Genomic DNA, 24,021 nt, shown 5'->3' with positions numbered 1-24,021 from the left:
CGCCACGTCAACGCCTGCCGGGGAACACATAACCCTCACTGAAGGCGCTGGGCAGAGTCCTACTGTCTCCCCTTCACCCCCAGCGCTTGAGAGTCAATGAGGGATTGTTGTAGAGTACTGGAGAGAGACTGCAACCATCTCATGTTCTTTAGCAGGGTGCTCACAGGGTGCCATTACAGCCGGACAGCCCACCCACCCTGTCCTATGGAAGAGCTGTTCATTAAGGATCTCTCTGTGTTCATGCTTTTTTTTTTTTTTTTCCCTCTAACTCCAGGTATTGCCTTTCCCAGAGTCTCCAAGACTCTTTCCTTTATTGGAAACTTTGATCTGAAAGAGAGATGCTAGTCTGCGGTTGGGGAGAAAGCAGGGCTCAGAAACAGAATCCTGAAGGCTTGGCTTCCTACTTTTTTATTGTGACTTTTCTTCTTTGTGTGTCCCTTTGATCACTGCCTGATGAGGGTTTATCCTAAACTATGTTGTATCTGTAGGCCATCCAAATGTTTCATCATCCAGTATGGTAGAGCTCTATCCCTCCAGAGCTGCAGAAGGGTTTGGAGTCAACTTTGCAATGAATGGACTGTAGAGAATGGGGAAGGGCCTCCTGGGTGTGGGGGAGAGTCATCTGTTTGAGGGCAGTGGCAATTTCTTCATTGATAAGCACATATTTTATTTAATTTGTTTTCCCATCTCTGGTGACTACCACTGTGAGCTGCCTGAGCTTGCCCAGTGTGTATGTGAGCTCATCTCTGTTCCCTAAAATCTCCACTCTCCTTCTAGTGGATCAGGAGGCCAGGGTGCTTTTTTTTTTTTTTCCTCTCTCTCTCTTTAAAAGGAAAGTGGGTGCGGGTGTCTGCATGCAACTGTGTGAGGTTAAAGTGTATGTTAAAGACATGATACATGCACGATCATACACAAACCACCCTCAAACACATATACATGTACACACACATATGTATGTATGTATATATTACACAGACATATCACCCACACATGTATACATGCACATTTGTGGATGTTACCACACTCAGACACATACATGCACAGTCACACATCATTACAAACACACCATATTATACTCAAATACAAACCTACACAGACATACACAAACATACACACCACACTATATAATATATATTATAGTTCCTGGGAAGGCCAGAAGAGGGCATCAGATGCTCCAGAACTGGTGTTACAGTCAGTTGTAAGCTGCCTGATGTGGGTGCTAGAGACTGAACTGTATCCTCTACAATAGCAGTGTTCACTCTTAACTGCCAAGCCATCTCTCCAGTCCCAAGGGCTGTTCCTTTAGAAACGGTCAGTATTTCCATGATTTCATAGATGGGAACTCAGCTCCTCAGGGAACAAGTAGCCATTTGGAAGATAGGGAATAGAGAAAGCTTCCATATTGACCTCTCTGAAAGAGCAGCTGTCAAGGATAGCAGCCAGCCCCTCCCTGCTTTCTTATGCCTATATACATTTATGCTTTTGAGCCATCTGGGATACATTTTTACATGTGATGCGAGGAAGGGGGTTCCGCTTCATTCTTTGCATGTATGCGTCTACCTTTTGGAGAGTTATTCTTGCCCCATTGGGTTGTCCTGGTACCCTTGTTGCTAAAGAGATGGCTAAGAAATTGAGTGCTTGCTGTGCAAACATGAGGGCCAGATTCCAGGTCCTAACACCTAATAGCAAGCTGGGCAGGCCTCAAGCAAGTCTGTAACCCCTGCACTGAGATGAGCAGACAGAGCTAGGGCCCAGGGACTTCCAGCTTAGAGAAGACAACACAAAAGTTTTAGGTTCCAGGAGAGACCCTGCCTCAAAGGATGAAAGCCATAGATGATGTTTGATGTCCTCCTCTAGTCCCATGAGCAGGTGTGGGCACACACAGGTTCACACAGCTCCAGGTGTGTTCACACACAGCATGCACCTATACCACACTCACATAGAGACATGATACATGCACGATCATACACACACCACCCTCAAACACATATACATGTACACACACATATGTATGTATGTATATATTACACAGACATATCACCCACACATGTATACATGCACATTTGTGGATGTTACCACACTCAGACACATACATGCACAGTCACACATCATTACAAACACACCATATTATACTCAAATACAAACCTACACAGACATACACAAACATACACACCACACTATATAATATATATTATGCTCTTACATACATATGTACACACACATGTCCACTTTGTATATATATATTACTTTGCTGAGGTGAATTGGAGAGAATAAATACATCCATTACACACACACACACACACACACACACACACACACACACATGCTTTTTGAGACAGGGTTTCTGCATAACCCTGGCTATCCTGAAACTAGTTCTGTAGATCATACTAGCTCCTGCCTCCCAAGTGCTGAGATTAAAGGCATGCACCACCACCACCCAGTTAAAATGAGGTTTGAGAAAAAAAGATACACAGCTATGTAGCACTACACCAGTTGGATGGTATGGACTCTTTCTAGCATTTGAGTGTCCTGCCATGAATTCTCACCCTCCTAGCTCCAACGCCAGCATGGGCAGGTAGTGGTGTCTGCGCTTTCTCTTGTGATAGCTCTCACCTTATTCTGTTGAGTCAGAGCTTCCCACTGAACCTGGAGTTCACCAATTTTGGCTGTTCGTGCTAGCTCGCTGGAGGGACCTCCTGTCTCCATACCCAGTGCTGAGATAATGGGTGGCTACAATACCTACCCAGCTTTTTATGTGGGTTCTGGGGCCTGAACTCTAGTCCTTAGGCTTGTATGGCAAGCTGAGTCATTTCCACAGCCCCTACTTTATTTTTTTTAAACGTTTTCTTCTTTTTTTCTTTTTCTTTCTTTTTTTTTTTTTTTGAGACAGGGTTTCTCTGTATAGCCCTGACTGTTATGGAACTCAAGCTGTAGACCAGGCTGGCCTTGAACTCAGAAATCCACCTGCCTTCCAAGTGCTGGGATTAAAGGCATGCACCACCACTGCCCGGCAACTTTTTTATTTTTTAAAATCAGGGTCACACTGTATCCTACCTGATGTGATATTCATTAAATAGCCCAGACTAGCCTTCCATCTTCACAGAAATTCTTCTACTCCGGGGTTCTGGAATGCTGGGATTACAGGTGTATAACCACTACACCTGGCTAGCACATCTCTTCAAATGTTCAGGGCTCCTGGGGCTAGCTCTTCTGCTGTATACTGGGAATAGAGAGGTGTGGGCCCAGCTTCAGTCATGGTGACTTAGTCAGAGAAACAACCCTGTGTCTTTGGATGTCACTTCCGGTTCTATCTGGGCATTACTCTTTGTGACAGCCAATGAGTGTATGTGTGTGTATGTGAGTGTGTGTGTATGTATGTTTGTGTATGTCTGTGTGTGTGTATATGTGTATGTTTGTGTGTCTGTGTGTGTGTATGTATGTATGTGAGTGTGTGTGTGTCTGTGTGTATGTGAATGTGTGTGTATGTGAGTGTGTGTGTATGTATGTGTGTGTATGTGTATGTGAGTTTGTGTGTATGTGTGTGTGTCTCTCTGTGTGTGTCTGTGTGTATGTTTGTGTGTGTGTCTGTGTATGTATATATGTATGTATGTGAGTGTGTGTATGCGTGTGTGTGTGTGTGTGTGTGAGTGTGAGACCATGCCTGGGCTCATTGCTCTACAGAGCCTTGCTCTGCCTCCAGGCACTGAGATTCTAAATGACTTCCTTTGTGAGTCCAGGGAAGCCCATTTATCAAAACTTGACATCTGACGTGAGCTCCTTGGGTGCTGAATCTGTGCAGTGGCAGGGAACATTCCATGTTAAACATACAAGAGCGCAGTCTGAGGACAAAGGGACATTAAAATAATTTCACTGAGGCAAATTTACATGCAGGGAAATATAAAGGTGGTAAGCACACAGCTTAAGGGCTTTTATAAATACACATTCCAGGCCGGGCAGTGGTGGCACACGTCTTTAATCCCAGCACTAGGGAGGCAGAGGCAGGTAAATTTCTGAGTTCAAGCGAGGCCAGCCTGGTCTACAGAGTGAGTTCCAGGACAGCCAGGGCTATACAGAGAAACCCTGTCTCAAAAATAAACAAACAAAAATAAATACCCATTCCAATAATAACTCTAGTTAAGATTTGGACAAATTCGTAGCTAGATGTGGTGATGGGCATTTGTAATCCCAGTCACCTGGGATTGGGCCCAGTTAATCTGGGAGGCTGAGGCAGGAAGATTGCTCAGAGTTCCAGGCCAGCTTGGGCTACAGTGTGAGACCTTGTCTCAAAAACAAACCAAACAAACAATCAAAATGTTAATATGTCAAAGGGATAAAATTGAAAAGAAGACCCCATGTAGACTTCCAGGCACTTTCCTGATTCCTACCTAGCCAGGTCAGGCTTAAAGGGGAAGTGAGTCTTGTGGGAGATCCAACATAGGTTTTTATTTCAGGGTACTTAGGGTTCTCTGCTCTAGGGAGTACAGTAAAGTGGATATGACCATAGAGCAAGTCACATAGTGTTTGTTGTTGTTTCCCAGTGCTTAGACACATTCCATGCATAGTCTATTGCAGTCTGTTAAGCAATCGCCTAATACCATTAGAAGATGAACACACTGGGGGAGATAGCTCTGTCAATGAAGTCTTCTAGGCTGTACAAGCGTAAGGACCTGAGTTCAACCCCTAGCACCTGCTTAAGAAGCCGGATGTGGTGATATGATGGGGTTGCAACCCATGGAGGGGAAGTGAAGACAGGGCAGTCTCTGGAGTTTGTTGGCCAGTCAGACTAATTAGTGAGCCCGTTACCAGGGAGAGATCCTGTTTTAGATAGATAGATAGATAGATAGATAGATAGGTCAGGGGGGAAAGAGGGAAGAAGGGACAGAGGAAAGGAGGGGACAGCTTCTGAGGAATGTCACCTGAAGTTAGTTGGCCTCTGGCCAGCAAGCACACACCCTGACATGGACATGAACAGACCCTGTTGGGTGCAGATGCACGCATGCACACACAAAGAAAAGAAGACAACATTATTGGCAGAATGAAAAAAAAAAGTTCATGCCTTAACTTGAAAGTATTTTGTTGCTCAGAGAAAGAGAGAATATGTGTGTGTGTTTAGCACTGGAGAAATGGCTCAGCAGGTTAATGGCACTTTGCCACCAAGTGTTATGATTTGAGTTTAATTCCTGGCACACAGGTACACAGGTGAAGGAAGGAGACAAACTATTTCCCTTCAGGTGTCCTCTGACCTCTATATATGCTATGGCATGCATGCATTCAGGCACAGGTATACACACACACACACACACACACACACAGTAAATATAAATTTTTAAAAATATGACTCTCCTAGCCATGTGACATATTGGGGAAATTCCATGCATTTGGCCAACAAGTTGCCGCAAACCTTATAGAAACCACAGCATCTGTGAACGAGGCACGTCTGCACTTGATCCCACTTGGTGCTCAGAAGAGCTCTGAGAGGCCAGAGTTCCAATTCTCCTTTTAGAGGAGGAAACAGGGCCGAGCAAACTGCACTGGGAGCAGCACGGAGTAGCCAAGCCTGCGGATAAACCTGGCTCGCACCCCAGCCTCTGTGCTCTGTAAGTCCATCTGCTTTTTATTTTCCTCTGCACTCTTGTTAAGGACAGAGAGAAGGGATGTGTCCTTTGGAGGACTGAGCGTGGCTGAGGGTATGACATAGATTCAGACACTTCTTTTTAAAACTTAATGCAGGGGCTGAGGGGATACTACAGCCACTGAAGGGGTTGTGCAAGCATAAAGACCTGAGTTCAAAGCCAGTACCCACATAAAGAGCCAGGCACCTTAGTGTGGGCCTCTGATTCTAGGGTCAGGCATGCAGAGAGAGGGTTCCCTGTGGCCTGCTGTCCAGCCAATCTAGTCTAGTTGGTGAGCTCCAGGTTCAATTGAAAGATGCTGTCTCAGAAAATAAGATGGTGCGACCAAGAGGTGATTCAATGGTTAAGAGAGCTTACTTACTGGTCAATGGTAAGGACCAGAGTTAGGATATCAGCAGCTGTGTGTCAAGCTGGTCATTCCCACAAAGGCCTGTGCACTCCAGTTCTGAGGGATCCAGCTGTCCTCATCTGACCTCTATGTATGCATGTTGTATCTGCACATAGAAGTAAATAAATCATAAAGACTGAAAATACGGACCTGTGAGGTGGCTCAGTGCTTAAGGGTGCCTGCAGCCAATTCTGACAACCTGAGTTCGATCCCCAGCAGCCACATAACGGGGAGGTGGTTCTCTGACCTCTACACATTTGCTGCAGTGTATACTCACCACCTCCCTGTAAATAAATAAGTGGAATAAAAGAATGAGATGGAGAGTGATAGAGGAAGACGCCTTACATCAGCCTCTAATCTCTGCATATACTTCTGCACACACATTGGCACACACATCTTCACACATGCAGATACATACCTATACAAAAAAAAAAAGATTAATGCAAATTTCATTATTCAGGAGGCTGAGGCAGGAGAATTGCTATGAGTTTGAGGTTGGTCTAAGTTACACATTAGGGCCTGTCTCACATCACCATGTGCTGAGATTAAAACTAATACAACACAGGGTGGTATCACAAACCTGTAATTCTAGCGCTTAGGAGGCTGAGGCAGGGGGATTAGACTTTAAGGCAGAGCTGCATAGCGGGTTCCAGGACAACCTGAGCAATGTAATGGGATCTTGTCTCAAAAGCCCAACAGTAAAAAAAAATTAATGCAGAGTTTGTATCTACTTCCAAACTCTAGTTCTTTTCATCTAAAACACGTATTACTTTAAAAACAAAACAAAACAAAAGATAAAAAAAAAACCAAAAAACCCAGCTCTCCTCTGTCCCCAAACGCAAGTCAAAGGGCACTCTGGAGAGGTGCCGGATGGACAGGCGTCCTTTCTGCCGCACCCTTACTGCAGGTCACCATTACCATTTCACGATTCCTGAGCCTTTGCTGGCCTTTGGCCAAATGCGTTTCCTGTTCCCATTCTGCCCTCCTAGTTTGGCTTGGTTTCTAGCTTGGAAGCAGATGGGGCAGATGTTTACCTACCAGTTGGTACCAGGGCCTCGGGCTCTCCCCACAGCTGTCTCTCCATTTTATGATTTGGAATGGCCCCCAAGCCTTTCAGGATATAGCCAAGGGCTGGAAGTGAAAGAAGAGACAAGAAGCCACCTGGGGAAGTTCAGGGTAGCTTCTCTCCTCAGAAGGAGGAGCCGTGGTCCTGAAGCCTGTTGTCCCTTTGAGGGAGATGCTCAATGGATCTGCTCCTTCCCCTTTTCATCCACTAGTCTAAGTCCAGCGTACTAACAGAACCGGGCTCTCTCTGGGAACTTGTAGCAGCTGCCCATACATCCTGGCTGGTGACCTCTGTGTGAGCTCATTCCAGCCTCTTACTCTGCAGCCTGTGCTCACACATACTGAACTCTCTCACCCGCTTCCTAGGGAGAGCACAGTGGTTACAGCGGCCCAGCCGGCTAGTCTGAGCTCACCGCTTTCTCAGTAACCTCTGGCTTACTGGAGCATCAGAAAAGTCCCCTTTTGTCCCTCATACAAGGGGACATTCACAGGTTCTGGGGATTACGATATGGACACTTTAAAACCTGCAACTACCTCAAGATTGTAGGGACAAAAAAAAAAAAGGAGCTGTTGGCTCCTGTGTGAAGGATTGTTATAATAAGCCGCAGAGAAGACAGGAGACACAGGAATGTGTTACGCGTACATGGAGCGGTGGCGAATGTTAATTATTTTTATCCCAACGTCACTTGGAAACCTACACACCCCTTTTCTTCAGGGAGGGGGGAGAGTGAGAAATGTCAGCAACCTTTAGGACAACCACTTTAGGAAGTGGTATTTAGGGGAGCCCAGTGGGCTTGTAGAATATTTATTGACCTGAGAGAGAGAGAGAGAGAGAGAGAGAGAGAGAGAGAGAGAGAGAGAGAGAGAGAGAGACCGTGTTGGGCTTGCAGAAGAAAAACCGATTTGCAAATAATTTTCTATAAAGCCAGACAAGAATAGTATGTGGCAGAAGTTGGTCCAGGTGTGTGGGCTGAGTCTTCTCTGTCTGTCTGCTGGTGGGTCCAGTCCTCTGTGGTCACTAACCTTGAGTAAGAAGCCTTTGGCCATTGTTGCTTCCTCTCTTGGTGGTTCCTGTCTCTAGGCAGACAAGGAACCTGGAAGAAAGCAGATTCCTGGGGGGACCAAGGGAAGATGGGAAGGCTTTGGACTCTGAGGTGGCTCGTGAAGTCTCTCAGTGTGCCAGCCCTCCTGTCTGTGAGGTATCTTTTGCTCCCAATCTTTGGCACCATCTCCTGGGAACAGGTCCCCATCCCTGAGGGTGATGCTGCTATGTAATTACCCCCCTCCACCCCATTGCTCAGGCCCACGTTCAGATTCTGACCTGGCTGTTGGTATTGGGTCTGTGAGGTGACACAGGCGGAATGCATGACCTCTGAACTCAGTTTCTTCCTCCATAAAAATGGAGGTAGTAACCTAACTGCAGAGACGATCAGAGAAGCAACGTTTGGTGCAGTGGCCGGCAGACAGTGCTCAATGAATAGCAGCTACGACCATTTCCTCCTCCCTTCGGTTTGAACTTGGACAGGACATATAAGTGGAGGAAGTTTCTTTGGTGGGAAGGAAGGCGAAGGAGGTTCACGAGGTCTCCAACCTCGGCACTCTAAACTCCTTAGCTCAAGGGAAAGGGGGCTTGCATTTGTCACCAGCCTTAGGTTAAGTTATCTTTGTGAATCAGGATGCTACTATACACACTTGTCATTGAGGAGGGAAACCAGAAGCGGAAGCCACTTGCTTCTTCATCTGCCTTCCCAGGGCCAAGAGCGGCTTCTCTAATACCTGAATGTTAGACTGATCCACCGATCTCTTGTTTTGTTATAAAAAAGGAAAAATGAGATAATTGGAGAAAATTTATCTGCTTAGGGAGACAGAGCTATAGAAGATGGACAGAGAGAGATGGGGTGGTGGGAGATGTGGGGATGTAGGGGTGGGGTGACGGTAGGGGTACGGGTGATGAGGTGGGAGGATGATTGACTGACTCTGGGAAAGAACAGGACTTCTTTTGTCACAGTTAAAGACAATATTTCATCATGTCTCATGGGCCAATTCTGCAGGGTCCATATCTGGATAGATAAGCTCGAATCTCACTACCTGGTCAACTACTTAATTTTGCAGTCCCGTTGTCTACTAAGATTGGTCAGTTGGGGTAAGGACCGTGAATCTTTAGGAATTAGGCTCAAAAGTTGTATAAGACATCATATGTCATGGAGATCAGGTTCCAAGTAGTCAGGGTCTGATTGCTAAAGTGAGGGCCTTTCTGCCCTTAATGTTGCCTCCGTTTGTCTCTTCGGCAGGGCTGTAACAATTAATCAGGGGGTTATTGGCTCTCCACTGCAGACCCAGTGCTTCCTGGTTGAGGACGGTGCTGAAGGCCATGCCTGTCATCCTGATGGATATGTCCTTTTCCTGTTTATTCCATTTTGGTAATTCCTTCTGAAAGCGCAGGCCTTATCTTGGTCCATTTTGCGTTGCTATAACACAATACCCGGAGCTGGACAGTGTGTACGGTTTGGCTTATGGGATGGAGCCCTGTCATTGGGATGTGTATTCTTCAGGGGATAGTGGGATAGACCCCAGACCCTTCCTCTTCCTGATGCTTTTGGTTCCCAGCTGTGAGGTTGGCAGCTTGACCTCTCCCGTTCCTGCTGCCAGGTGCCACACTGGATCAGAGAATGGGACCAGTTGATTGTGAGCTGAAACCTTCAAGACAGAGTCAAAGCAAACCTTTCTCTTTAGAAGTCACTCACCTCGGCTCTTTGTTATGGAAACAGAAAGCTGCTAGCGAGGGAGGAGCAAGCATGCTGGTGCAGTTATAGATGGTTTGCTTTTATTCTTCTCTGGAAGTGCTTCTGTGTTTGACCTGTGTTCTCTAAGATTTTGTTTGTTGTATTTTGGTGGGAGAGGCTGAGACCCAGTTTCATGTAGCCCAGGCTGGCCTTGGACTCCCCCTGTAGCTGAGGATGACCTTCAACTCCTGATCCGCAGTGTTCTGTAGGATTTAGGTTCTAGAAGTGGGGGGTGGAGTGGGAGGGGCATTGGGTTACCTTTGTCTCGCTTTGTTTTGCCGACAGCACACCTCGCCTACAGCCCCGTGTTTAATACTTGTGGGGTTTAGCCTGCACGCAACAAGCACACAGCTATTCAGTGAACTAGTTGGATGATCTGGGCAGTTCTCACAAAACCACTGGTGTGGGGGTGGGGTGGGGAAGTAGAACAATTCTTCTCTAAGCTCAAGTGTGGGGTGGGGGTAGGGTAGGGGGTGGGGGTGGGGCTGGGGGTGGGGCAAGAGTCTTCTGTAGACCTCAGGTTCTTAACTTCCTAACCCCAGCTGCAAGGGGTTGAAGGAAGATACAGTGGCCTTTAAGGAAGTTTCCTGCCACCGCCACTTTCCAGCTGTGAAGGCTAGTCCTGGAGGATGTATTGCAGGGGGGTGGGGAGAGGGCGGCAGCAGGGGGAGGGGCCGGAGTTGCTGGGAGGGGCAAAACAGTTTCCAGTGGCATTGTTAGCTTGCTGATCTTCTTTACCTTTCGTTAAGGTGAGAGCGCACGGGAGCAGGTGGCTGTGTAGAGTTTCTCTTGCCTGTGTTATCTTGAGATAACACTTGCCTGACATTAGACCATCAACCTTGCATCCAACACACTCACCTTCTCGGCTCTCCCCAGGCATTGGGTTGCAGCAGTTGCTAAGCAACCAGGTTATCTGTAGCAGTTTCTGGTTGGTCAGCAGATGCAGAAGGCAGACCAATACCACAGTTCCTATCGGAGACTTCCAGCCCTGAGATACCCCAGGGATGGAATTTGAACTCTGCTGCCTCTAAGCAAATCTGATCTCCACATCCTAGGAGATCCTTCTTCCTGGAGCTGGGGTTCTGCCTTTTGAGACTGGGAGAAATAACCTGGAGTTATAAAAGATAGATTCAAACTTCAACTACGTGGGCCAAGAAGTTTACTAATTCTAGAGGAGTTTAAGATGATTTATAACAAAACTCTCCATCTTCCTTTGTAGATAAACATGCACAAAACATGGTTGACTATTTTACCTTGCACCAGAGAGTGCAGGAAACTATTTATTGTGGGGATCAGGAAGGCATTAACCCCATCAGACTCCCACCTCAGGGGTCCTAAGAGGTAGATAGCCATTGTTTTTCTTCTTTTTTTACATCTCACTGGAACTACACTCATCCCTAAGGTCTCCTCAGAGCCAAGTTCCGCCTTTATTATAAATTACCAGGAAGTACTATAGAGCCTCTGTGAAACTCGGGCATGATGGTAGAGGTAAACTGGTATTGGCCAGTATAAAGCGACCTCCCTTCTAGGGAATGTTTTGCTATGGCTGGGGATGTTTAGCCAGTGCTGGAGCAGTGGCTTTCTCATGCCAGTCACTGTCATGGAGTCCAGTACACATTGAATATTACATTTCTCTTCAAATGTTATAATATAGTCCTGTGACACTCAGGTGGGGATAAGTTCCTATAATTGCATTGTTTGGTGAATTTGTCATTTTTCAAAGATCAAAGAATCGGTGAACCCACACAAGCCGAGGAAGTCCAGGTCAGTCTCTCAATGGTGTGATCAGGAAATATGGGGGGAGGAGGGGTTAGTGAGAGAAAGGTGACTGGAGGGTACCCTTCCCACCTCCCCAACTGTGGATCAGAGTGAACCAAGCCAGTGCTTCTTCACTTAACTGTCTGTATCCAGCACATCTTTGGGGACATCGTTTCGTTGGTCTAAGACAGGAGCCATGTTCCCACAGGCTTTGCCCAAGCCCTTGGCAAGTCCGATGAGAGACTGGCTTTCCAGCATCCCCAAGCTGCCTTCTCCCAGGACTGTGTCTCTGCAGAGCCTCATACTAGTGAGTCCTTCCATGGAGGCAGGACTAGAGCAGAAGAGAGACCACTACAGCCCTGTTGGGACTCTGTTCCCAGGGACTGAGCCATCCACTTTCTCTATCCCCGCTTCTTTTTAAGGGGCTCACAGTATCATAGGGATGGAAACGTATTAAAACGTCAGGCCAGGCATGGTGGGGTGTGCCTTTACTCCCAGCACTCCAGAGGCAGAAGCAGGGAGATCTTTGGAGTTCTAGGCCAGCTTAGTCTACATAGTGAGTTCCAAGACAGCCAGGACTATGTTGAAAAAAAAAAAAAGGCCCTATCTCCAAACAAACAAACAAACAAACAAACAAACCAATGACATTCCAGAGCCAGCAAGATGGCTGACACCAAGTTTGAGGAGCTAAGTTCCATATCTCGAACCTACCTGGTAGAAGGATAGAACCAGCCCCCGAAAGTGTCCTCTGACTTTCCTGTGTGTGCTATGGCATGCATGCATGTATGCATGCACGCACACACTACAGTTTTAAAAGTATATCCCTACCCTACTTCCACATCTGCAGGTAGGGTCCTCCCCACCTGACACCATTGTGAGGACCCTGGGCTGTTCTAGCTCTGAAGGAAGTCCCGGTGGCCATGTAAGCCCAGGCACATCAGCTTTTAGGGACGTCTTACGCCACACTAAAAGCAGTCTGCCTTACTTGCAAATTTTTGCAAAGAAAACAACCAACCAGGCATTTCTCTAGCCAGCGAGGGGGCAGTGCTATCCGGCTCTCTTCTCCAGTGAGCAGTGCCCTTAACTCTGAATGATTAGGTTTGCCCAAACTTCACCTTGGGTGGAAAACTAAGTGCTGTCCCTTTAAGAGAAAGGGCTACAGGAGAAGGAGACACTTAGACAATTAGCTAGCTTCAGGGCTGCTGAGGGATTTTGGGTCCAGAGTCAAGTGTTTTGTAAATACCCTCTCAATATTCATTCCTCATCTTCAGTTTTTAAGGTGCTGAGCTCTGTTGATAGGATATAATTATTACCAGGAGGATGGAAGCACACACCTATCCAAACATGAGCCGCAGGCTGGAGATGCAGCCCAGTCTGTAGAGTAGCCTGTTAGCATGCAGGAAGCCCTGAGATTAATCTCCAATTCCAGAACGGTATCAAAACGGTTTGTGGGTGTGTGCTTATAATCCCAGCCCTTGGGAGGCAGAGTCAGGACGATCCTACACCGGGAGTTCAAGGCCAGCCTGAGTTATACGAAACACCCTCTCCCCTCTGAACACAAATGAAACCGTGAGCAGCAACCAGCCAAACTGAGTTTTGTAACATAGCCAGAGAATTTTTAATCAGCAGCCTCTCGTAGCTAACCAAGCCTGCTTTATTTACTAGAAGCAGCTAATGGGCCACCTTTGCCCTACATTTGTCTAGCCTAGCCCCCTCAGTGGCGGCTCCAGACAGGCAGTTATGTTTTCAAAGTCTCTCTGCCTGGGCTATGCATGGCATAAAGTGAACTTGGCATGGGTGCCACGTGTCAAATCTTGGCTGTGGCTCACTTCACCTTCTTTACTCTCTTAGGGAGCTTGTGGGCCTCTGGTTACTGCTTCTGAACCAAGGTGAGCCTGGGACCTCTTTGGATTTCCAGACCTGTCCCTTCCTCCTGCCACTGCTTTGTCATACACTTAGCACTCAGCCAATGACTTGTTTTGGATTCCTGCAGTTCGAGCTGACTCATGCAGTTTTTATTTGCATCCGTTATTGACCTCAGCCGGCCTGGTTATGGTCATTTTCGGCCTTGGGTCAGCTATTCCCATTCTGTACTCACAGCAGCCCTTAGAAATGGGTGTAGTGACTTTAACTTGAGCAAGAACCAAGGTTCATTCCTCCGTGTGGAGTGGCTGGGCTTGCAGCATTTACAAACCAGATCCATATCCCATGGCCCCCACTCTTCTCTTTCCAGTTAGTCTGCTGTATGTTGGGTTCTTAATAGGTGTGCAGGGCTTCCTCTGTCTGTCCAGTTCTGTTTAAGAAGGAGTCTAGAAAGCTAGGAAACTTTGTGGTATTTGAGGAGCATTTCAGTTGCCCACACAGAGGCCAGAGGGCCGATCTTCGCTGATTGGGACTTTTGAGAAATTTTGTTAATTCTTTTACAGTCATTTATAGGAGGCAAGGGAAATAGATCACTAGAATAACATTCCCCAATGCACCAGGGGCCCCAGCCAGTATGGACAGACTTTGTGGCATGAAGTGATACTCAAATGGAACAGCCAAACCTTTCTTAGCATCTCTGCCACCACAGCCTGTAAATGAGGTGGTGTTGTGACTGCTCCCAGTCAGCATGGCTCTCCAACTTCCTCCGTCCCTCCTCATGTATCAGGCTCAGGAGAGATCCAAGACTGGGCAAGCTCATGTGTGTGCCCATGCGTTCCCTGGCTTCATAGTGCATAGTACAGTAATGAGGCTGCCAACATGGCCACTCCATGATGACCAGGAGGAAAAGTTTTTATTGGGATTGGAGAGAGAAAATATTCAGGGGCATCTGGAAGAGAATGGAGCAGAGAATAAAAGAAAGCTGACTGGATGAGGCTAGAGCTGAGGAAGACAGAAAGAGTCGTGGTGATAGAAAGATAGCAAGAGAAAAAGGATTGTAGGGGGAGAGCAAAGGGAGGGAGGGGGAGAGAGAGACAGAAAGACAGAGGGAGACAGATACACAGGCAGATAGAGAGGCAGATGGACAGATAGGCAGACAGACAGAGCAAGAGATAGAGCAAGAAGATAGTGTAGGGTGGATAAAACACATAGATTAAAAGGAGGAAGAGTAGCTTTGGGAAGGCTAAGGGGCGAGGATGCTATGGTGGCCTTTGAAATGTGTAACAGGAACTTGTGATACTGAGGGAACCTGGAGGTGAGCCTGGGCTTTGATAATGCTGATAGGTGTCACAAGTATAAGTCAATTGGAGTGCCATATGTCCCTTCTGTCAGAGTTAAGGGAACCAGAAAACCTGTTTCACAAGTTCCCGAGGAATGCTAACCAGCAGAAATCCTTCCACAGTCCAGCATGAGCTCATTTCTGGATATTTGGACAGGCCGAGAGACCTAACAAACAGAAACTGTGCCCCTTAAGAAGACTCTTAGGTGGGGGGTACATCCTAACACCCCAAGATAGAAGGGCTGGGCAGACTCCCCAAACATGCGCACACAGCCTTTGGGTTACCAAAAGGCCTGCTCTCTGAGTGCGCAGCACTGTGGCGACTTGTAGGTGAAGGTGCTGGGGGGGGGGGGGGGGGGGGGGAATGGCTTGTTGATAATTATCCCCAGCTGTTCTGTGGAGGCAGATCTGGTTTGCCTGAGGCTGTGGGATGGGACCGTGTTACACTGCTTTTTTGGTCGGAGGTTATAAGCCAGCTGTGGTCCTCACCGAGTCTGCCTGACTGGGAAGAAAGAATGGTTGTTCTTTGCTTCCTTGAGTAGGATTAGGCCACCCTAAGGTTCTCTAGTCCCTGCAAGGGCCTGCAGCACAGCACTATGGGTCTTGGGGCTCTGGGTGTCATGAGACTGACCCCATGATGTTTTCTCGTGGTACCTTGTCTTGAGGTAAAACCTCGTGCAAGGCCAAAGTCACACAGTACCTTTGATCATGATGGCTAGTGCTGGAGTATTTGTGTTTGGTTGGGGAACACGGTCACCACCATGACCAGTTTCTGCCATCACCCTCCTCCCTGGTAGTAATCTTTCAGTTGATCTGACTGGTATATTGCCTCAGATTTGGAGTCATCAGATAGCTGGCCTCAAAAAGAGAGCAACAGCCCTCTCGCTGGGTGGGCAACCTCTGTCCTTTCTTTCCCTCTCTGCTCTTCGGACACCAGGCTCTGCAACCTTCATGGCACCTCAACCACATGTCAGTATAAGTTTGCAGGGCTGGGGGTGGGGGTGGGGCTTCTTCCTGAATGCTTTGGGAACCACTGAGGCGCAGGCATTCTGTGTAGCTCCTTCCCCATACAGCCACTGCCTAGCCTGAAATGGTTCAGTAGGTAAAGATGTCTGCCACCAACCCTGACAAACCCAAATTGACTCACACAACAGGAGGAGAGCACCAATGCCTCATTATCCTCTGACCTCCATGAGTGTGCCACGGCACAAGTGCATCCCCCAATAAATGACCAAGGTAAATAAAGACTTTTTTTTTTTTTAAATGGGAGGTATGGGGCCTGGAGATCACAACCCTGCCACGCATCATGTACTTGGTATGCATTGCTGGTCTTAGACAGTTATAATTGCTAAGCCTCAACTTCCCCATTTTGTCATGAACGGGCCACATGGAACTGGCGTGGCGCTTTGTGGGCACAGAACAGTTGGAGTCCTCTGTTCCTTCCCCAGCCCCACCCAACACCTGTTCGTGCTCTATGGAGAGAGCCCAAGTGGGGACACAATCACCTTGGTAACAAGGAGACTAATAATAGGTTAATAATAGGTTCTTTTTTTAAAACCCTGGAGTACTTCATGGAGTCTATCTGATGGAGAAACAACTGCCGAGAGAGAGCACTAGTGTTGGCAAGGTGGCATGCAGACACAGGGAGGGGCACTGTGTTGGGAGATACTGAAGGCTCCTTGCCACCTCGGATCCCCTGCTCAGAGCGGCTTTCTGGAGCTCCCCAAAGGTGATGCAAATGAGCAGACTGATGGGAGGGAGTCACTGGTAGGCAGTGCCCCGAGATGACTCTGTCCCTGGTAGCACCCCCTTGACTAGCTCAGCAGCAAAATGGAGAGTGTGGGTGGATCTAACTGGAGGTCATCCTAAGCAGACCATCTCTCTAGCGAGTGCTACCGGAGGGAGTCAGATGGCCAGCGGGAGGAGGATTTAGCCTCCAGAATCTGTGTTTAGCAGGTAGGTGTTGACATGTGGCAGGGATGGATGTTAGATCTAGATGAAACTGCAACATTGGTAAGAAAACAGGGACAGTTGCACCACCGCCAGGGATTGAATTTGGCCAACAGCTCAATGTGCTCGGAGGCAGATACTCCCCAGTGGCTTTGTGGGCCCCTATTGGGGATCAGGCTGTGCTACTTGAACTTCTGACCTAAGGAAACAAGAGCAAGCAAAGGAGCTGAGCGAGTGGTGCAGCAACAAGAGAAGCCCATGCAGGGCACCGGTGGCAGGGACTGCAGAACCAATGAGGCACACACCATCTGCCATGTTACACAGGAGGCTCTGAGGGAGACGATTGGTGTTTCTGGATCTTTCCACTTTCTGGGGTTGAGGTGCTGGGAATGCTTCATTTGCATGAAGAGGAAGTTCAGGGTGCTCATGGGATGTGTCCTTATAGGGAGAGAGGATGGTTTACCTGTAATTTGGCTACCAGGCTACGTGACTTTGTCTACAGTAGCAGAGGTGTGGGGTCGTAAGGCTACATGCTTTAGGACATATAGCCAGAGAAAGCAGTCTTAACTCTTGCCAGCCTCAGGATGAGATTTTCAGGGTTTGGACATACATCTAGACCTTACTCTGGCTCAGGATTGGTCCCCTCAGTTGTACCACTTTATGGTCCCCACACATGACAGCTGAGGCCAATGGGCATTTTTTTTATTTTTTATTTTATTTATTTATTTATTTTGGTTTTTCGAGACAGGGTTTCTCTGTATAGCCCTGGCTGTCCTGGAACTCACTTTGTAGACCAGGCTGGCCTCGAACTCAGAAATCTGCCTGCCTCTGCCTCCTGAGTGCTGGAATTAAAGGTGTGTGCCACCACGCCCAGCTCCAATGGGCTTCTATTTAGCAAGGCTCAACTGCTAAGTGTTCACAGCCCTGGCTGTTCCCCTCCTCCATCTTCCTTCCCCTCCATTCTAGTCCATGCATACAACCTAATGGCATGAAAAGGCTGCCCCAATCCACTTACCTGGAGCTGGCCATTAGCTCAGCACTTTGGCTCCCGCAGACACACCTGCTGATATCACACATCTCTTTCACCTCCCTTAGACCAAAAGCAGAAACTCCTCTCCCTTCTGTGCATAGTTGCTTCTCCTTGCTCTGACCAAGTCCACGACGGAAGCAACTTTTAGGAGGTCTAGATTCGGTCCATGACGGGAGGGAAGAATGGGAAGCCGGAAGCATGCAGGTGGGATTGGAAGTGGAGGTGCAATTTAAATTTCAAGGCCTTTCATGACCCACTTCCAGCTAGGCCCTACTTCCCAAAAGTTCCATAACCTTCCATGAGTCTATGGGGAGGGGGGACCACTTCTGTCTTCCTTAAGGTTTGACTGCTGTGAACAGACACCATGACCAAGGCAAGTCTTACAAGGACAACATTTAACTGGGGCTGGCTTACAGGTTCAGAGGTTCAGTCTATTATCAAGGCAGGAACATGGCAGCATACAGGCAGGCATGGTGCAGGAGGAGCTGAGAGTTCTGCATCTTCATCTGAAGGCTGTTAGCAGAATACTGGCTTCCAGGCAACTAGGGTGAGGGTCTTAAAAGCCCACACCCACAGTGAACCCTATTCCAACAATAGTGCCTAATAGTGCGAGTCCCTGGGCCAAACATATACAAACCATCATAATCTCACATCTAAAAAACCAAACATTTGGGAATGTCCAGGCTGGGGGGAGCTAGCTGGCAACTTCCTGAGAACACGTCTTCCCCGTTACTGTAGCCTCATGGAGAGGGATGGTATTTGGGGTGTGATCCCTGCTGTTCATTCTGTGATAGTAATGTTCACGGAAGAGCATAGGAAGTTCCTATTTTTTTTATAAGGCTCCTGTGCAAAAGGGAACTGGAGCCATGGACTGGGGTCACGGTGTTGAAGGGCTTGGAGACACAGCTCCGTGCTATTGCCAGCGGGACCTGAGGAGTCCTGGTTTAAGAGACCTCAGCTTGGATAAAGCCAGGTCCTTGGCTTTGCTGAAGGAAAAGAATTTCAGATGAGCCAGCAAGGAGCGCCAGCTGGCGTTTATTAGAAGACATGTTTAGCAAATGTATGGAGCAGAGTTAGTAGAAAGGCATTATGGGATACAGGCGCAACGTCCAGGTGCGGGCTTCTGGAGGGAGCCTCACTTCTCCCTCTTCTCAACAGCTAGATGTGGGAGTTAGGGAACTTCTGGCTAAGATCTTCCAGGGGTTGCTAAGGAGTTTAAACAAGATCACAGAGAGGTTCCTGAGGGGCATCTGGCAAGGCTATAGTAAGGTTATAATCTGGATTACAGGGATGCAGGAGGCTAGGGCACCTTCACTGTAAACATGTCAACAGTCTTGCTTGTAAGGCATGAGGCCCTTCCTCGGGTCACATCCACTTAGACCTTGAGCCTGGTTTATTGCTATTCTAACCTTCCGTATTTAACAGTATTTCTACGTAAGAAATACTGTAGGTCACCTGGAGAGGGACCCTTGCCCTTCCCATGTCCCCATATAATTTTCTGTCACTTCCTATGCTGCCTCTGTCGGGGACAGTCTGTAGAGGAGACGTTGGGGCACACGATGGACTTGGGGTGGGTCCAGTGTCTGCACGGCTACTTTTCCAAGTTCAATTTCAGGCTCTGTCGCTGTCAGCCATGCTCACTGCCTCTCATTAGTGGTGACCCTCTTTCCTAGCCCAGCGACGGCACCCGGGGCTGTGACAAAGGAGCTGAATATGGGTCACCCTGACCCACTTCCATCTCAAGTTCAGAATTAGGGTGGAAACTTAATCAAGTTGCTCTGAGACTTGAAATGCCACCCAGCTGTGCGTGCGGCTCCCCAACCCCCTCTGCCCTGATTTCCGATGCTTGCTCAGTACAGTTACCTGCTCTTTTCCCAGCCTCCTCTGGGGCTGAGCGCTGCAGACGCTGTCTGTGTGCACAGGGCCCTGTAACTGGGTAATAATGGGGATCATGTAGCAGGGTGCACCACCACACTAGCCTGAAGCTAGGATTCTCAGCAACGAGGACAGCGCAGAAAACCAGATGGGGTCCAGTTGGAAGTCCCAGATTTGACTGGTGACCAAAGCAAGATGCTTAGCATCCTAAAGGCCTAGTTTCCATATTAGAGTCTGCGTCCCAGGATTGCCACAGGCTGAACTGTAGACTGTGCCCACAAAGCACTAAGCCTCCTCTGGCAGAAAGTAATTACTTAGCGCATGGCTATCGTTGCTATTTTTAGAAATATTTTAAATGATGTGTGTTGGGGGTGAGGTGGGTGTGTGCATGGGAACACAGGTCCCTGCAGAGACCAGAGGCAGAAAAAGCCCATGGAGTTAGTTATAGGCAGTTATAGGCTGCCCCACGTAAGAGCTAGGGACAGAACTTGGGTCCTTGCAAGAACAGTATGTGGTTTGAATCACTCAGTCATCTCTCCAGTCCCTTGTATTTACTAGTTGAAGTGGTGACATCACATGTGCACACACACCATGATCAGATGAGTCGTCTGAACTGGCACATTGACTCTGTCAGGATGCTCTGGCAATAGAAGACTGGGTGGGGTTCATCTCTTCAGTGGATTTTGTATGGAGGAAGGGCCAGCCAGGCACGGTGGGCTGTGATGAGCCATCTGTGCTGATGATAACTACTTCTCAGTGTGTGTGTGTGTGCGTGTGTGTGTGTAAAGGCTTTGGGAAGTGAAACAGGGGTCAAAGCGTGGATGGGGGAGTGAAGCAAAGGCAGGGAAGAGTTGGGAGAAGAGAGAAAGAGTAGACAGAGACAAGGCTAGCCTAGCCTAAATGGCGAGCTGCTGTGAGTGGAGCTGGCTAAATGTTCTGCACAGGATGGTTGCACTACTGTAGCCAGGACTCTGGCTTTCAGTCCTGTTCATTTCTTTTCCTTCAAGATCTGGTTCTGCTTAACCTTTAAAAAAAAAAAAAAAACAGAACAAAAAGATCTTATTTTACAAATTAGAGCTGGGTGTGGTGATGCATGCCTTTAGTCCCCCGAACTCAGGAGGCAGAAGCAGGTGGATCTCTTTAAGTTCGAGGCCAGCTGGAGCTACATAGTAAGACTCTGTCTCAAAGAGCAAAATCTTTATGTATCTCTGGGTATGGGACCCAGAGGCACCAGGCTTTCTGGGGCTGGAGCTACAGGGCTGTTGTGAGCCACAGGATGAGGCTGCTAGGAACCAAGCTCAGGTCCTCTGGAAGAACAGTACATTTTTCTTAACCACCGAACCATTTCTCTAGACTCACAGCTTAAGTTTTTTTTGAATGGTAGGTTCTTTTAGGCATCTAATGAGCCTAATTCCAAAAATCCACACTTCACAATAGACTTACAATATTTTGTAAACTATCCAGAGTCTGTGGCTTCTGAGATCTCAAGTAAGTACCTTTGTTTTAACTCAGTTTCTAAATGGAAATCAACTGAATGCTGAATAGGCAAACTCCTACACATGCTTCAGAACCCAGTTAAAAAGTTACCTCTTAAGCAGAGCTTTCCCACTTGCTCTAGGAAGTTGGGCAGCTCCTCCTTCCTGCTGCATTGCATTGTTTGTACCTCTGCATCCTGTAAGCAAGCACTCATAGCCTGGCTCATTTCCTCTGCTAATTGGATTGGGAGCCCCATTGCATCTTGTCGGTCCCAGAGTCTGGGAGCACTGGAGGGTTAGACTATTAAGGAGTTACCTGCGGACAAGATCAAGGGTTAGGGTGTAGGTTAGGGTGAGGAGTTAGCTGCAGAAAGGGGGTTTCTCTTTTATCCTCAGACAAGGGGGACCCTATCTGATGGATCTGATGGAAGAAGGCCTTTTGGGAGTCTTGCCAGTCTGCTGGCACAGCTGCCCAGGAGCTTCCAGAGGATAAGGATCTGTCAGCACAAATGGAGTGATCAGGAGGGTGTGGGAACCCGGCATCGGTCTCGAAGATTCTACCCTGACTAGATAAGGAGTATAGAGTTGGAAAAATGCCAGCAGGGAAGGATGCTTTGAAGATCCTGGCTGATTCTGCCTGGGATGGCCCTGGCTACTGGGTGGCCGCCACCTTCTGCCTGCTCCCTGGGAGAGCAGAGAGTGTGTATCTTTCCTCAGTGTGTCCATGGGAAACTTATCACCTAGGTTCCCAGGATGCAGAAGCAATACTTGCGTGGAGAATCAGTCCCAGAGAAGTTCTGGTCTCTGGGAGGCCAAGACCTTGACTGGGACTTAGTCACAACTTGAGAGACCCTGAGCTTGGAGGAAATGTGGAAAATAGCTGCTTACAAAAGGGCTTTCGTATCTCATGGTTGGAAAAATCTTCCCTCTGCAGCATTAATTCCTTGTGAAGGTCATGGGCATTGAGCCCAGTGACAGAAAACACACGCAGTGGGCTGGAAGAAACCTCATTTCCACTTCCCATGAGAGACCTCAGGAGGGTGTCAAGCTGCTTGTGAGGAAGAATGAAGGCCCTCCCCCCACAGCTGAGAGTTTGTTTATCTTCCATTAGGCTCCATGCCCACCTCTCAGTCTCCCAGCCTCAGCTCCATGCATAGATGGGGAGGTTCCATCTTTCTCCTTAAAAACCAGGGAGCACTCACGTTATTTGTTAATGTCTTGGTCCTAAAGAAAAAGTTAGTTTAGCTACAGAGGTTTCATGTCTGCCTTAAGATCTCGGTCCATGCAGAAGACAGTTAAGAAGCCCGACACAGTTCAATGTGTTCTTTACCATCCAATCTTGGTCACACAGGACCACATGGACAGATGTGGCCATGTCCCAAGACATTCATTTCTGGGCATGGGGACAGGTCCCTCAGTGAGTCTGCTGAATTTGGAGCTGTAGCATGATGGCTCCTGGTGGCTGGTATCTGTCACAGCTGCCATGGACTCGCAGAATGCCTGCTCACTCCTATTGCTGTTAACAGCAGAGAACTCTGATGGAGCACTCTCTTGGAGCTCAAGAAATGTTTGGGGCTGGCAAAAACACAAATGCTTTCTCTCAGCCACTTCGTTTGCTTTTCATCTGCTTTGCCCTTTACTCTGTGTGGAGAGAGGGAAGCCATGTGTCGTTGTTCCAAGGGCCTTTGCTGAGAGACTGTCAGCAGTCCCAAAGCTTGGGGTCCTCTGCCTTTGAGGAAAGATACATTTCCCATGAAGATGCTATACCACACCTCACCTGGTAGATTTACCACGAGTCTCTGGAATAGCAGTGAAGGCTCTCCCATTTTTTCCCTAGGGAGAAGGCACATACACAAGTCTTTGGGGGTACTTTATGTCAGTGAGAAAGGACCCATTAAGATTTTCGGACTCTAGCCAAGCGGTGGTGGCACACACCTTTAATCCCAGCACTTGGGAGGCAGAGGCAGGCCGATTTCTGAGTTCGAGGCCAGCCTGGTCTACAAAGTGAGTTCCAGGATAGCCAGGGCTACACAGAGAAACCCTGTCTTGAAAAAACAAAAACAAAAACAAACAAACAAAAAAAGATCGTCAGGTCCTAACACTATGAAAGAGGAGGAGAGGCCAACCAGAGTTAAGAGTCGTGAAGTTTCCCTTCCAGCTCGTTTCTGTCTCTTTAAGGGGAGATGAAGTCATAGCCTGTTCATGCACCACTGCATCCCAGCCATCTTGCTTTTGTCATTGAATGGTCTTTGTGGGTGCCATCTCCCGTCATGACTCACTGTTAGTTTGGTTTCGTTTTCAGACAGAATTTCTCTGTGTAGCGTCGGGTGTCCTGAAACCCACCCTGCAGGCGAGCGTGGCCTCGAACTCAGAGATTCACCTGCCTTTGTGTCTGGAGTGCTCACTCTTCTGTTTGAAGGTTACACTTTCTTACCCATTCTTGGCCATCTACACAGTTCCCAGGGTTTTTATGTTAAATAATATGTACAAAGCACCCTTGGGGCAGGAACTGTGTGTGTTGGACATTCCTTTTTCTTTGATTTCTAGAGGTTGCTTATGGTATTCAAGGATAGGGTATATACAAGGTTGGGTATAGCATAGAGTGTAGCCAGAGCCCATAGTCCACAGGTGTAATGCAGAGGCTCTCTGTATTGGTCACTCAACCTTGTATGGATTATCTGTTTGCACGAGCATCTGTCCTTGGCAGCGTGGACCTGTTGTCAGAGCACTGTGTGATACGGGTGCATGGCATCTAGTGGTACAAACCGTCATTACTTCATCCCTCTGCCAGAGCCTCCATCCTCACTTGGGTTCTAGGAGTTACAAAGGCCTGTGCCGTCCTGAGACCGGGGACAGCCAAAC

The 24,021-nt window shown here is 47.9% G+C and overlaps 1 protein-coding gene across 1 annotated transcript in view; it reads left to right on the top strand.

Annotated features, from left to right (window-relative positions):
* Gfod1 (glucose-fructose oxidoreductase domain containing 1) overlaps nucleotides 1–24,021 on the top strand; it is a 100,389-nt gene that overhangs the window by 69,215 nt on the left and 7,153 nt on the right. The gene's annotated exons all lie outside the window — the stretch shown is intronic.

Source organism: Mus caroli, chromosome 13, assembly GCF_900094665.2.
Source record: "Mus caroli chromosome 13, CAROLI_EIJ_v1.1, whole genome shotgun sequence".
NCBI classification, from domain to species: Eukaryota; Metazoa; Chordata; class Mammalia; order Rodentia; family Muridae; genus Mus; species Mus caroli.
The sequence above is the reverse complement of the archived record's forward strand: the minus strand, read 5'-3'. Positions and strand labels throughout refer to the sequence as shown.